Source organism: Porites lutea, chromosome 7 (genome assembly GCF_958299795.1).
Source record: "Porites lutea chromosome 7, jaPorLute2.1, whole genome shotgun sequence".
Classification (NCBI taxonomy): domain Eukaryota; kingdom Metazoa; phylum Cnidaria; class Anthozoa; order Scleractinia; family Poritidae; genus Porites; species Porites lutea.
The window spans coordinates 3,982,162-3,997,617 of NC_133207.1; the positions used below are offsets into that span (position 1 = coordinate 3,982,162).

At 38.6% G+C, this 15,456-nt stretch overlaps 1 long non-coding RNA gene across 2 annotated transcripts in view; it reads left to right on the top strand.

Moving 5' to 3' along the window:
- The first annotated feature begins 2,311 nt into the window (after window positions 1-2,311).
- Window positions 2,312-15,456, top strand: part of LOC140944126 (uncharacterized) — an 18,082-nt gene continuing 4,937 nt past the window's right edge. The window contains exons 1-2 of one of the 2 annotated variants that reach the window (XR_012166669.1): window positions 2,312-2,426; window positions 2,669-2,949. This is a non-coding gene — a long non-coding RNA (uncharacterized lncRNA). The remainder of the gene's footprint in view (window positions 2,427-2,668; window positions 2,950-15,456) is intronic. The other variant, XR_012166668.1, reaches the window with a different exon arrangement.

Consider the following 15,456-nt stretch of genomic DNA (forward strand, 5'->3'; position numbering starts at 1 on the left):
TACCTATGCAACGCGCACAAATTTCGAATAGAGTTTTGAGACTCTGATCTTTCTTTCAATGGCAGACTACTCATAATTTGTAATAGTAGTAGGACTGAGTGTCTGTTGTCAACGGAGTATAGCTATGATAGGCACTGCAAGCTCAGTGTGATGGTCACTTACGTTAACCCATTACGTAATATCAGCTTAGCCGCAAACAAAAGTCTGTTATTAACAGTATCCCGGTAAAAGCCGTACCATAATTTCATGGTGGTTTGATTGCTTCATTGTGTTTTTCCCTAATCGTAATACTAGCTTGCGAGCAAGCTCTCCGGGGCGCTCTGGCGGCGGGGCGGGAAAAGGAAGGCTATTATTTGTTTATACTACTTCCCGCAAAGGTTTTGTAATTTTGACATGTAGGTATTTCAAATCAAGCTGAAATACCACCGCTCTAAGGCAATCAACTTGCAGAAATTTCTCATGTAGTAGTCTAATATCTCAAATTCTGATTGTCTATCAGCAGCCCCGTGTTTCTGATGGACAGAGCACGTGATGTCCACATAGTAATTGGACACAGCTATGTGGACAGTGCTCACCAATAGGGCAAGGCACTTAATTCAAACTTAATTGAAGTGGGTTCTCTTAATTTTAGATTATCGCTAGATTATCGATAGATTATCGCTATTGAATAATGTTTAGCACAGTTTCTGAGTTAACATTCCTTCTTAAACCAAAATATTATAGCAGGTATCCAACTGTGCTTTGTATGTTATACAATTAAGTGTTGAAAACATCTGCTGTATATAGGGTGTTAAAGTCTGTTTGTCACTTACTTTCTTTTTTACTTCGTACTCAATTTTAGAGCCAGGCAAATATTATAGTTCTAGTTTTGCTTTGAACAATTGACTTAATTAAGGGGCAACGTCTGTCTAGACCGGGGTTCCTTCGGTCAACCACACCCATAAAAAAAAGTTCGTGGGAACAGCTTAGATGTTCTCTTAAGTTAGAGCAAATACTACTGGCAACGCTTGTTAACTTTAGGGAACTTGTAACTAAAGATCTAGAGCCCCCGTTAATGCACAGAATAACAAATACTCCTGTATTAATTGAGCAAAAGAAGCAAACAGAGCAGTAAAAAAGGTAGTTTCGATAATCAACAATGAATTAAATGGTTCATAACAATAGAGAATCATGTGAAATGATTTACCTACCACCCCCCATAGACATTTATTAAGTATAGGTAATAGCATGATTTATAGTGATATTTGGCATAAATACCACGAGCAATATTTCCAAATTGTTATACGTAATTTCACAAGCCGTTAGGCGAGTGAAATTTGAGACAATTTTGAAATACCACGAGTGTTGTTTATGCCAAATATCATGTACAAATCATGCTATTATTTGTTTATACTACTACCCGCAAAGGTTTTGTAATTTTGACATGTAGGTATTTCAAATCAAGCTGAAATACCACCGCTCTAAGGCAATCAACTTGCAGAAATTTCTCATGTAGTAGTATAATATCTCAAATTCTGATTGTCTATCAGCAGCCCCGAGTTTCTGATGGACAGAGCACGTGATGTCCATATAGTAATTGGACATTGGGCACCAAAAGGACAGGGCGCTTAATTCAAACTTAATTGAAGTGGGTTCTCTTAATTTTTCCCAGCAAAAGGGTTGAAATTAGCACATACTGTTATCACAAATCATGATATGTGCATGACGAACTTGCATCAGAAGCTCGTGCGTCCAATTCTATCCTCTTCCGCTTGGACATGATTAAAGGGACAGGTTCACGGTTAAGCGCATACTCATGAATTAAATTACTTTTTTTAAATTTGTTATTAATTCTATCGGTTAATAATCCCACTCACATCTATGTAAGTGATCTCAGAGTGTATTTCAAAGTAGAAGTGTATTTCAGAGGAATCTGAGGTAGGATGGAGGAGTACTAAAATCGCAGAAAAAATTAGCGGATTATGCCAACACTACCAACGTTGAATTTATTGTTGACCCGACGGTTTTATTCCACGGTTGATTAATTTACAGCCATGTGCAAATATTTAAGTTGATAAAGTGCAAGTGACTGCCAAAGGAGTGTGCAGATTGGTTCTTTGACAACATTATGACATGATCATATTACTTGCATAGATGATAGAACATGTTCCCGCAGAAAAATAGCATTTTGTTAAAAGAGCATGCGCTGAACCTTGAACCTGTCCCTTTAAGCAATTTTGTTTGATCAATCGTATGACTAAACCCCCATTAGTATACGGTCTAAATCCATGATTTATTAGAAAGCAATTTGCATTTGTTTTATTATAAAATGGGAACAACATGTGGTCTCTGTCATCTATCAGACATCGACTTTTTAGCTTTGCTACTTTTTGCCCGTTAAAGTATCCACTTGCAATATAAGGATTTGATCCCCTTTCAGGTAAGAGGTAAGCGAAATGATTTTTAAAATACATCTTCTTTCAATTCTATCATTCTCTAAAGTTTTATGCATTCCATTTCGCATGTGATAATCCGATTCAGTTCGTGGGTGCGTTTTACCGTAGGCTAAATACCCTATGTGAAGCAATTATTGTATGCAGTCTTCATCAAGACCTGCAAAGTTCACTTGTAAAACGGAAATAAATAATTCTGAAGACGTTACTACGGACTTTATTCTCTTTGTACACAGAGGCTTGATTGCATTATCATTGACGTCCCAACAAGTGACCTTTCTGCCAAATATCTGAAATATCACTCGTAGTGACCGCTGGCTGGGAACGAAAAACCATGCATTCGCGAAGTCTCTTTATCGTTATTGCCTTATGGCTGATTTTAAGCTGTTTTCTGTTGGACCACGCTGAAGGGTTCGTATATCGCCCAGGAAAGAAAAAACACCACCACAAAAGACGAGGCCGGAAATATAATCTCAAAGTTGAAAAAGCCGTGAGGGATTTCGCCTCTCTTCTCCGGGTATGTATTCAGACTAACTAATACCATTTCTCCTTTTGGTAGTTTTGCTACTTACCAGGACTTACGCTTGACACCTGTTTCCAACAACACTGAATCAACATTTCGGCAGGTAAACTGAATTAATGTGTAATTTATATGTTTCCGCCTATACTTATATAAGTGAAAACATGAGAGTCGCCTCTTGGAGCGCACTCAACTTTTATCATTAAAAATAGAACTTTATCCGTCCCAACTATCCATGTAGTTTCCAAGCCTTCAAGAGGTTAGCTGTCAACAGTCAGGCTTGTTTCAGTGTTAACGTTTTCTATACACACACACCCACACACACTAATATTTAAGCTTGGTTCCTTTTACTACATGTAACTTGTAAGAATTGCCTTCCAAATTTGGAAAATACTGTCTGATGCGCGGTTGTCAGTGACAGTCTGTTAGTTTATAGTTTCGCATTAACAGCATTAAATACCCAAGAGAATGTTTGGGAAAAAAGATCGGAGACTTGACTATAATGGGAGAAGGGCTTTAAGGGAAGCTATTAACCTATTCTTTGCATAAAGCCACTCAATACGAACGAGGCTTGGACTTTGGACTTCAAAGGGAAAAACCGGCTAAAAAAATTAACTGATTATGGTAAATCAACCCTCGAATATAAATGCTACCGCTTTAAATATGGCCGCGGAATTATTACCTATGCAACGCGCACAAATTTCGAATAGAGTTTTGAGACTCTGATCTTTCTTTCAATGGCAGACTACTCATAATTTGTAATAGTAGTAGGACTGAGTGTCTGTTGTCAACGGAGTATAGCTATGATAGGCACTGCAAGCTCAGTGTGAAGGTCACTTACGTTAACCCATTACGTAATATCAGCTTAGCCGCAAACAAAAGTCTGTTATTAACAGTATCCCGGTAAAAGCCGTACCATAATTTCATGGTGGTTTGATTGCTTCATTTTGTTTTTCCCTAATCGTAATACTAGCTTGCGAGCAAGCTCTCCGGGGCGCTCTGGCGGCGGGGCGGGAAAAGGAAGGAGAGCTTGCAACTACACGTCTCTGGAATAAGCCATTTCCTTGTTCCCCTGGGCCTCTGTATCAAAACGAAGTTAAGTGCTCAGCCTTTGAAAGTGAGGGTTTTTAGAACTCGTAAGTGGCCTATTAGATAAAGTTGATGCGAAATGCTCATTGACGGAGATAACATATTAATTAAATAATGACGTCATTACCCTTGACACGAGTTTTTCAATGTTTGTTTATATTCGCGCTCCTTCCCGCTTCGGGCTGATTGGCGGAAATCTGACAGTTCAGTTGACGGGGTGCCACAGGGGAATTGGAGGTGAAACTCAAATTCCAGAGACGTAGTTGCAAGCTCCCCTTCCTTTTCCCGTCCCGCCGCCAGAGCTCCCCGGAGAGCTTGCTCGGAGGCTATCTTAATGTAATTTAAGCGATTTCTTTGTTCTCAGTGTTTCTAGTCTCTCTCGAGGTGCTAGTGAATTGATTTCGTTCACTCCACGTATAATTTGCGCCTAAACAAGAAAAGCATATTGCATGGGTTAATATCCTTCGTTCTTTAAGCCAAGGACATGAATCTATTTACGCCTATGTTCAATCTCGAGAAACGAAATCATTCCAATAAGTACATCACAAAAGTAAGAGTTGAAAATTGCACTTTAACTTCCTCTGTGAAATCTTAAATGAAGAGCACAGATACTATAAAAGGCTCTACACTTCTCATACAAACCCAAAATGATCCTCGTTTTGACGTGTTTTTCGACAGTTCAACCCTTCCAAAACTGTCTCCACATCAAGCTGACAGCTGCGACGGTCTTTTAACAAAAGAAGAATGTATGCCTCACTTAAAAGTTTTTCCAAAGGCAAGTCTCCTGGTACGGATGGCTTAACTGCGGAATTTTATCTTTCTTTTTGGGAGTTATTAGGGCAAGAATTAGTTGACAGCTTTAATTATGCTTTTGAGAAGGGAGAAATGTTAATTTCTCAAAAGAGAGATATCATCACTCTAATTCCAAAGAAGGACAAAAACAGGACTCTTTTGGATGATTGGAGGCCTATCTCGCTTCTGAACACAGACTATAAAGTTGCCATTAAGTCAATCGCAGCTAGAATTGCGAAAGTGCTACCCAGTCCAAGATTACTGACAGTGACCTGCAATGTGTGTGAATTTAAGAAGACCGTACGCGCATAGAGCATCTGTATGTAGAATGCCAGCATGTCCACTCCTTCTGGAACCTTTTTGCCTCTTGGTGAAACAATAATAACTCGCCTTTAGTATCCTTGACCAATAACAATAAGATTTACGGATATCACGGCCGCCAAAAGCAAATCATACAAGAAAATATTACCGACAGTTATGATAAATGCAGTAATTTTGGCGCAACTTGTTTTTCAGTCGGCTGATGAGCTAGCGGTTAATAATGCATAAGAATTTCAAAAAATTAACGAGCTCATTTAAGTAACAGAGAGGGAACTTTGTAATTACGTTTTAGTAACTTAACTTATTTTCGTATGGGCGCTTCCCTTTCAGGTTTGCCTAAATCCGCCTTAATTTAATCGCGGCAAAGCCGACTGTAAATGTCAGAAGTTAAGTAGACTTGTAACTTGTGTTTGCAAGTTTCAACTCGGTTAACGGAATGTATTTAATAGAAGCTCCGCTTTTAGCTTTGGATAAAAATTTACCCCTAAAATCTACACGAACCTTTAAAGTACTTTAAACTCTTATGTATTTTTTAATTTCTTTATCTTAATTGTTAATTAATTAATTTATCCATTCTTTTATTAGGCTGCACTGAAAGCTCAAGTAAAAAAGAAAGAAACAGAAACGGCCTTGAAATCCAAGTCGGTCAAGTTTCCAAGCGACCGTATCTCCTAACTGAGGGCTAGTCATTTTCATTTGAGACGATAACGAATAAAAGTTTAAGGCACCAAGATTTTGTTTGAGTTCCTTTACTAGGATAGATTGCAAATTCAGGTCTTCTGTGCCGGATTTCTATACAAGTTCAGTATATTTCAGTACAAAACATCTCTTTAGAGATAAGCCAAGTTATGTGATTGCTAGTCTTGTCTCTGCCTGATTGCTTGTTTCATACTCACTACCTATAACTTAGTCAATTGCCTTGTCAAATAAAATTAGAGATTTCAATTTTGGGAGTGGGCTTTTTGGAAAACTGTTAGCTACTTCAACTCCCTTCAGTTACATATCTTTTAGTTTCTGTTGTCTGTATGCTTGTCTTATGAAATGTAAATACTAGCTTATTGTTGTCATTAAGTCATTAACTCCTCATTAACAAGTTCAGTTTTTTACTAGTGCAGAGAAACTTGCTACAACAACACGTTATAAACTGTTGCCATAGCATATTTGAAATCGTGGGCAGCATTGCTTTTGTACAGCAACAGAAATATCCGTGTTCTCTTCTTTCGTTAAAGCTTAAAAGCCTAAAGCCTTAACGAAACTGACGAAAGACAAAACCATCCCCTCCACGTTGAAAGTCGAGTTGAAAACCGCAAACGTTACGTTGTTGTGGGCTCGTATTTTTCAGCCGCAGGAAAGTCTGTTCACACGAAACTTTCTTTTAATTATTATATCTACATAATGAGAAATACTCACCAGAAAGCTATGTCGTAAATTTTCATCTGTTCTGGTGTAAACCTTTTGCGGAGTTATTGTAGCGTGACATGCAATGTTGACGATAAGGATGTATCTATCCTTTTAAAGTAAATATGACGAAACACAGATCTTGCCTAATTTATGTCTGTATTGGCAATTTATTCAATGAAACGTCGCTGGCTGGCTCGTAACTTGCTAGCCTGTGAGCAGGCTCTCTGTTTGGGGAAAAATAGCGAGGAAAGAGAAGGGAAAGGGGGAGCTTTTCCCTCTCCCCACCTCGCTCGACCAAAGGCCTGTTCACAGGCTAGTAACTTGCTTCTGCTGCCGCTAGTAGGCAAATCCAAAGTTCCTTTCCACACTGGCTGGTATTGTGTATTTTTTCGTATTTTTAACCCTGCTTGCTGGCCAAAAACCATCGCACATGATTGCTGGCTGGGATTTTTATTTCCTGAAAGTCTTGCTAGCGAGCTGTGAAGAGCGGCTGTCGTTTTTCCAGGAAAGTTAAAAATTAACATAGGTTGACGTTAAAGCACTCTGCAAGCGTTTACAACATTGTAAAATCAATTTTGCGAAAAAAGGCCGTTGGGTACACCTGAAAGATAAGTTGTATAATTACGCCGAATTTATTTGTTTTTATGATTTTCCCCAAATAGTTGACGGCTAGCCTTTCTTTGTGTCGTAATCAATGTCAAACACACAGCACCGAGCTGAAACCGTCAAAAGCACCAATGAAATCGGGTGATATTGTTTGTTAACAATAGCTCAGAGGCCGTTAAATTCGCGGTCGGTAGCGTCTCTGCCTGTGTTAGTATTTTAAATTGGATGGACTAAATACGCAGGCTTTTAATGTTCTTTTTTTATTACACTGATTATAATTTTTAGCCGTAACAAACGCTCACCAAGCGAGTTTCTTGTCTCACCGCTTGGATACCGGTCTTTTAATTACAACTGGTTTACACGCTGTAGGATGATGACATGATTGTTTGAAAATTGACGTCTCCATTATATTAGTTGCGAAATAAGATTAGAGATTAATGAAATATGTATGTTGCGAGCTACTGGGTAGAAAAAGTCAGCGATCTCAGCTGTATAACCAAGATTGTTTTGGTTGCTAAGACGATACGGCTCGTTATGTGGAAGCGTGTTCAACAATAAAACACGGTTATAATTAACTTGTTAATAGTTGTGGCTAACACATCGCCAAAACTTTTCCTTATTTGCATTGTACTTTCTTCACTTACAATTCTTTAGTTACTTCAGTCTTTTTGACATATAAATGATTTTTTTGACATCATTGTCAGGGACTGTCATTGTTATTTTACTATTTGATACTGGACAAGTGAACTCCTTACGTTTTACGCAATGAACTTCTCATTAACTACAGAGCAGGTGCTTGCTAATACTCACCAGTACCAGATCTCACCCTTTCCATTTTTAAACCCAGAGGACTGGGTTCGAATTTGCTCCAACCGGAACGACATGTAGCATGTCTCACCTTCCAATTTCAGAGCCAATTTTGAAACCCGCCCTCCTCCCCCAGGTTACACAATTTACTTAATTTCTCTCCCCTCTCCCATCTCTGACATTTTAAGGGCCACGCTCCCCGAGCTTCGCGAGGTTATTCGTAGTTTTAAGCTCCTCGAACAGATCACTTGCAGCTAGGCCTACAGGAGGATCGACTCAACGAAACTCAAAAATTTATTGATTTCCTGTCTCAGTTGTTTGTTTACGTTGATTTATATTTCCGTGACAACCACTTTCTCATTAAATTTAGTTAATAAAGATATTCTAGGCAATTCTACTAAAATTCTATTCCTCGTCAAAGTTGTTTCGTTAAAATTAATCATCCTTGTTTGAATGGCCAAGTCACTAATCCGAGGTCATAGTCTTCACAGTCCTTAGTATGCCATAATATTCAAGCGTACAGTTCCTTGCTAAGAAAAAAAACCACTTTCCTTGAGTAAATTGCGTCATTTTTGTTGATGACATCACATGTACAGGTGGGCAGCTTTGACCTCAGGGAACAAGATTTCAATATGGTTTCGAAATGTTCCCAAATAAAAGACTACTAAAAAGGTTAAAAAAGTGTATTAATGCGAAAGACGGATACGATATCCTTAAATGAGCAAAATTGCGTAACCAAGATAGAGCGGTTTTCACTTGACTGTCGTAAAACCAAAACCAAAGTAAATACACTAGCCAACCAAAGGACGTAGTAAAACCAAAACCAAACCAATTCCTCAATTACTTTCGACAGTCAAGTGAAAACCGCTCTAAAATAAATGATCAGACAGATGAGAAAATAATAGAACAAACGAAGGGACGCTTGGGCGAAATCAAATTACATTAATATAACAGGACGGTAGTCAAGAAAGGTTATCAGGTTATTAAAAACTATTTAGTTTTTCAGTTTTTTTTCCAAGCTAATGAAGCTGGAAACTATTAAAAGGCAAGCCTTACAAAATAAATTTAAATAATGATGAAAAGTAAATTATCTTGATATCTAGCTCTTACAGGTTAAAAGGCCCACTAGATGGATATTGCCTGATTTTACATGGGAACTTTTACTGTAAAGAAAGACTGGACTGCTTTAGACGCATGCCCTCTTTGAACTATATATATGTCGACTTGTGTAGTTTATCGGTGTAAATCTCGTAACCTTGACCGTGCTACACACTTATGCTTACTACATGTAAGAATAATGTCATCGAGAATAAAAGCTCAGAGTCAACAACGTTTGTTAAACCAAAATATTAAGACAGCTTCCTAGCTGTGCTTTGTCTATTTTGTAAACGGGAGATAAGTTTTTATCTGCTGTTTTCGGGGTCTTCAAGTCTTCCTATTCAGTTGTAGAGCCAGACCAACGTTATATTTCTAGTTGTGCTTTGAAGATTCGACTTAAGTAAGGAATCCTTTCCAAGACTAGTCAAAACACTACCTTCAAAAACGCGGCGGCTACAGCGACCAAAATGGCACCCTCTTACGCAAATTTACCTCTCGGTAAATTCGAACAGGACGCCCTCCTTAACTCGCCGAATCCTACCACACGTATGGCTAAGATTTATCGACGATATTTTCACGATCTTGATTAATTAATTAATCATAATCAAATGATACATGCTTTTTGTCTTTAGCTACTCAACTTCCCGTTATTATATATTTCAAAATTTTAAGCTTACGGTTACTTCTGAAGATGTATGTTATACGAAACCTTTAAGTCAGTGAATGAAATTCTAATTTAGCTATGCACTTGTTTAGCCTCACGTTTGTCACCGCAGTGTGCGTTTTATTTCTAATCATAATTAATAATAATAATACTAGTAATAATATTAATAGTGATAATAATTTTAATAATAATGATCATAATGATAGTTATAATAATAATAACTGATTCACTTGATATGTAGCACTTAGAGGTTAACACACCCACTGGATGGATATTGCCTGAGGTCAATTTACTAGAACTTTCACAAGTGTAATTTACAAGTGTAGCCATTGCTCTAAAGCCTTTAAAACAATAGCTACACGCACTTGTAAATTATACTTGTAAAAGTTTTACTTAACATAATTGAACCCTGAATTAATCTACGTAACAGCTAATAAAGCAAGTACTGGACTTTTCTAGACGAACTTTCAACTATGTCGACCTGTATATTTTACATTGTAAATTTCGTAACCTCGAACGTGCTTACCATAAAGTCTTTTTATAGATTAGCAATTTTAAGAATAATGTCGTTAAAATTTAAGTTTCTGAGTGAACAGCTTTTGTTAAACCAAAATATTGAAACAGCTTCCCAGCTGTGCTTTGTCTATTGAACAGTTAAGTGTTGTAAACAGGAGATTAGTTCCCATGTGCTGTATAAAGGGTCAAGTCTGTTTGTCACTTATTTTTTCTACTTCGTATTCACTAAAAGAGCCAGAAAAGGTTATAGGTCTAGTTTTGCTTTAAAGAATCGACTTAATTAAGGAACAAGGTCGGCAAGGGAATTTCTTCCGTCTATAACGGCTTAGATATAAAAGAAAGTTCTTCGGGACAGCTAAGCAGTTCTATTGTGTCAACGCACATACCACTCTCAACGCATGTGATTTAGACAACTTGTACGAGAATAATAAACGAGTCGTAATCCAGAGATCTAGAGGCCCGGTTTAAGCTCAGAGTAACAAATACACCTGTGTTAATTGAGCAAAAGAGACAAATGGGGTATTTGAAATGACAGTTTTGGTAATCAATTATAGATTTAATATTCAATTAACCTTATAATAATAGAGACTTTTTAAATGAAATATCGGGTGTAATTAGAAAAACTAATATGAAATGACTTACTTACAACCCCCCATAACGACGCATTATGCATAAAATCATAACAATAATAATGTCTCTATTCAGGCCTGATTTGAGCATCAGTAACAGACCCTGTAATGGACAGAGTAGTAATCAGAGTAATTGGACAGTTTGCTCCATCGATCGCGCTGTAAAAGGACAGCAGAGCACTTAATTGAAGTGGGTTCTCTTAATTTTCCCCAACAAAAAACAAAACAGCCCTCAAAAGTTCTTCTGCTTTAATGAAATAAGGGCTGAAATGATCACATATTATTATAACAAATTATGCTATGGTTAAGATTAATACGTAACAGAAAGCTACAGAACTTTGCGTCTCCAATTCTGCCCTTAAGGTTAATTATCACTGACGCGTTTTTGGCTACGCTCGTTAACGCACGTAAATTGTGATCACGTAAATAAAATAGAGGCCAGATAAAAAGTGCTGAGCTTAAAAAAGAAGTTGAGAAAGTTTCAACGTTTACGCTTCTTTCATGCATTGCCTCTATTCTCATGAGAGGACACAGAGGCTTTTTACTGGAAGTACAATCCCACGCAGGGATGTTTTCTCCGCTGGCAGCTAATCCGACTTAATCCCATTTAATATGTCGCGCTCCTCGAAAGTGCGAAAATTTTCTTGTCGTGTATTAGATTTCAGATACATTTTCTTAATCTTCATTTCGCGCCAGAATAAATTAGTTTGCGCGCAAAGCGCTCCTGAAAAAATCACAAGATTTGTCCCACTTCGAGTCCACCTTCTGGAGATACGCCGGCTTGGTAGCTAGAATACATTGCCGAGGCGAAGATCTGGCATTTTTTCCTCCTCGTCGTATTTTCTCCACGACAAATGTTTATATTTGTGGTGAGAATGCAGCGCATATCGGTGGATTTTACCTCATGCGGCTTGCTACTTCTGAAAGAAGAGTGCCGGATTTCATCGTTTTGTCCATGTTTACTAGTGTTGGCAAATATAAGGTAAATGAACCGACAACTGTAAGGTAAGAATTGAAGTTTAAAATTTGTTACTCGGCGAAAAATCGTGGAATTGGAATTCGTGAAAACCGTGGGTATTACCTCTGTTACCTAATGTCATGCGATGACTCCTCGCTTTTTCGATGCGTAACACGGATACAAGAGAGAAATTTCTTTCGCAAAGTGAAGTATAATTTACTTAACGAGACCATTTGACGAATATTTCTGGTTATATGCCTTATTTATATTTGCTTGGCTTATTCAGGCTACATGCTAGCCTGCGTAGCTGGCGGTATTGTGTAGTAGTCGAGTGAGATTTGGCGGCGGAGCCGTTGTAATATAGTCGAGTGAGATTTAGCCTGCGGTGCAGCCGGCCCACGTATCGCATATAGTGTGGATATAGTCCACAAGGTTTAACGGGTCTGCGCGCAGGCTAAGTGAGATTTGACGGCGGAGCCGTCACGAGCGGCGAAGCCGCGAGAAATACCGCCTGCCAGAGAACCATGATTTTTCGAATGCCGCCCACTTTTGTCACGTTAGCTGATCCCAATTAAATCAGCCAATCAAAGAGAAACCTGCAATTTGAAACTTCCGATTATTTTCGCGCGAGACAGTTTAGAAATAAGCGTTGACAGGCTAAACACGACTCCTAAGCTCGTGACAATGTGAAACGTGACCTTGTGAGTTTGCTTGAACAGAGCGTTTTTTTTATTTTCTCGGCTCTCGCTCGAAGGTTACTAGCACTACCCCAGTGCATGTATCATTCTAAACTTTGACTGAGTAAATCTTTTTTTGCAACACTAGGCTTAACATTAAAAGGTCATGAAGCTGGTTTGTTACATGCATACTGAGTAACCATTTCCGGTGGTTTATTCTTCAGTAGGTGTTCCTGATAGGATTTGATCTCAGATGCAGTTGTAAAGTGTTTTAATTTTTTTGTTTCTTACGGCTAAATTAAGACAATTCCAGCGCTGTGAAGTTTAAAGACGCAATTTTGGCAATTTGGTCATCAATTATGCTCTTTTTAAAGCGGAAAACACAATCACTTTACATGTACGTCTTTTCCAGTTCGCCATCTGCTCCCTAAATTGGGAAATATACGCGAAGGCTCATCTAACATGATTGACATATGTATGGCCCTCGACCAATCCGTTTCCCCGCACACTGGTGTGCGGAGGTATTCAAAATACCGGGGTTTTCTGGCAGGCGGTATTTCAACCGCCTCGTCCCTACTCCCTTTTTTTGGAACACGGCTCCGCCGCCAAAACTTTGATCTCGCACCCACACAATACCGCCAGCTACGCAGGCTAGCTACATGCCAGGAGTTTGATGACAATGTTTGTGTGCTATAATTATGCTGATAAGTTTTTGCACCTTTATATTGAAACTCATGTAAGCCAAATGTTTCTATAACCTCTAGCAAAACACTCTTCTATTCTTGGCTTGCACTGTCACGCAATGAAAAATAAAAATGCAAACCATTCAATATAGAAGGACTAGAATCTGGGAAATACAAAAAGATAAATATACAAAAACCCTTGCCAAGAATCAGGTCTGTGAAATATTTCAAATCCCAGATATTGGGAAAAACGGTTTACTTAAATTTATAAAGCTTTGTATGGAAACGCCATGTTGGTGTCCCTTTCAGGAACACCAATATGGCCGCCGGATACCAACAGAAACATCTGTTTTCTAGTTTTCCTACTAATGCGTGAATTCTTCGCTTGAGGAACTCATAAAGATTACAGTAATATTTATTCTGAGACAAGGAATGTTTACATTGCCAGATCTCCCAAAATCGGTTATGTTTTAACCCACGTAAGAGCTTTCCCGGCCGCCATCTAAATGCCGCGTCACGCAAAAGCCTGGGAATTCAAGAGTCCTCTCTCGCAAAACGAAGAACCCTTTCGAACCAAAAACTTTTTTATGTAAAGGTGTTTAGGTACCGTAATACCTCGTGAAAGTAGAAACTCAGAAGAATCGATAGTTTCTTAGTTTGATTTTTGGTGACGTCAAGTGCAACCCAAGAATTGTGGAGGAACTTTTAACGTCTTTCGGGGGCCCAATATGGTGTCAAATTTTTAGGGGGAACAAAGCTTGATTTTTGGCCAAACAGACTATAGCTTTTTTGTCTCTGAAGAGAGCGCGAGGCAAACGTCCGTCACAGAGCGCAGTGTAACCCAGTGATTCTTTAGGTAGAGCTAACAAACATAGGCTGCACTTTAGGTGGCACACCCATGGGTGCGGTGTGACCCAGTGATTCTTTAGGCAGAGCTAACAAACATAGGCTGCACTTTAGGTGGCACACCCATGGGTGCAGTGTAACCCAGTGATTCTTTAGGCAGAGCTAACAAACATAGGCTGCACTTTAGGTGGCACACCCATGGGTGCAGTGTAACCCAGTGATTCTTTAGGTAGAGCTAATAAACATAGGCTGCACTTTAGGTGGCACACCCATGGGTGCAGTGTAACCCAGTGATTCTTTAGGTAGAGCTAACAAACATAGGCTGCACTTTAGGTGGCACACCCATGGGTGCAGTGTAACCCAGTGATTATTTTAGGTAGAGCTTACAAACATAAACTATACAGGTGTACATCAGATGGCAACAAGTTTTCCAGTTAAAACTTTGTCATAAAGTGCTACACCGTGGCACTTAGACAATTTCTTTATCGCGCGCTTGATACATTGTTTTGACGCACAATTGATAGTCAGGAGAAGTCGTATTGTCTAAAATCATAGCAAAAGACAAATTTACACACATCACAGAGGTAAGGTAAGGTAATACACGGTATTTCTCTTAGGTATATTTACATTCAAGTATAGAAATATAACCAGATAAAAACTAAAATAATAACGATATAACAATAAAAAGCCTGCTTCACATTTAGGCCTTGTGTTAAGATACATATATCTAAATTAAGGTTTTTTAATTTTCCTTTCAAAAAATTATTGCCGCACCTTCAGAGACAAGCTGTTCTACAACACTCTTCCGTTATAAGAAAGGCTTCTCTTTTAAAATTCAGTGCGGGGTTGTGGAACAGCGAGCTTGTTTGTATTCATGCATTTTCTGTTAGGTTATAAGCGATTAAATCACATGCAGCGACGAACAAAACGCGAGGCCGTCAGATATTCTAGAACCGTGTTATTTACAGTGCTGTGAATTATTATTGCTTAACTAGCTAACTACGCGCTGATGGAAATAAATTTCGCCCCTTTAAATTTCGAAACAATTCACTGGTACTGTATAGTCATAATTGGAACGGAAAGTTAGCACGCGAGCAGGGCGATTCTGCTGTAGTTTCTGCAATGTAGAAGATATTACGGCAATGAGGCTCCCGAGGTCCGTTCCCGAAATCACAACTACATGTACAGTTGTAGTATGAAATGAATTCTGCGTGCAGACGTCTCCTTTTCCAGGTTAGGTTAAATAAACCAAAGGTTTGTTTGACAAAGCTCCCGCGAGACGGTTTTTTGGTGATTTTATTAATTTTTCCGATCCATTTTTTGTTTCATCTCTATTTTCGCGGCTTTTGCGATACAAACTAAATTCATTTTTAGTTGTGATGGCATTACAGTGCTTAATCATGACGGCTTTGGAAGA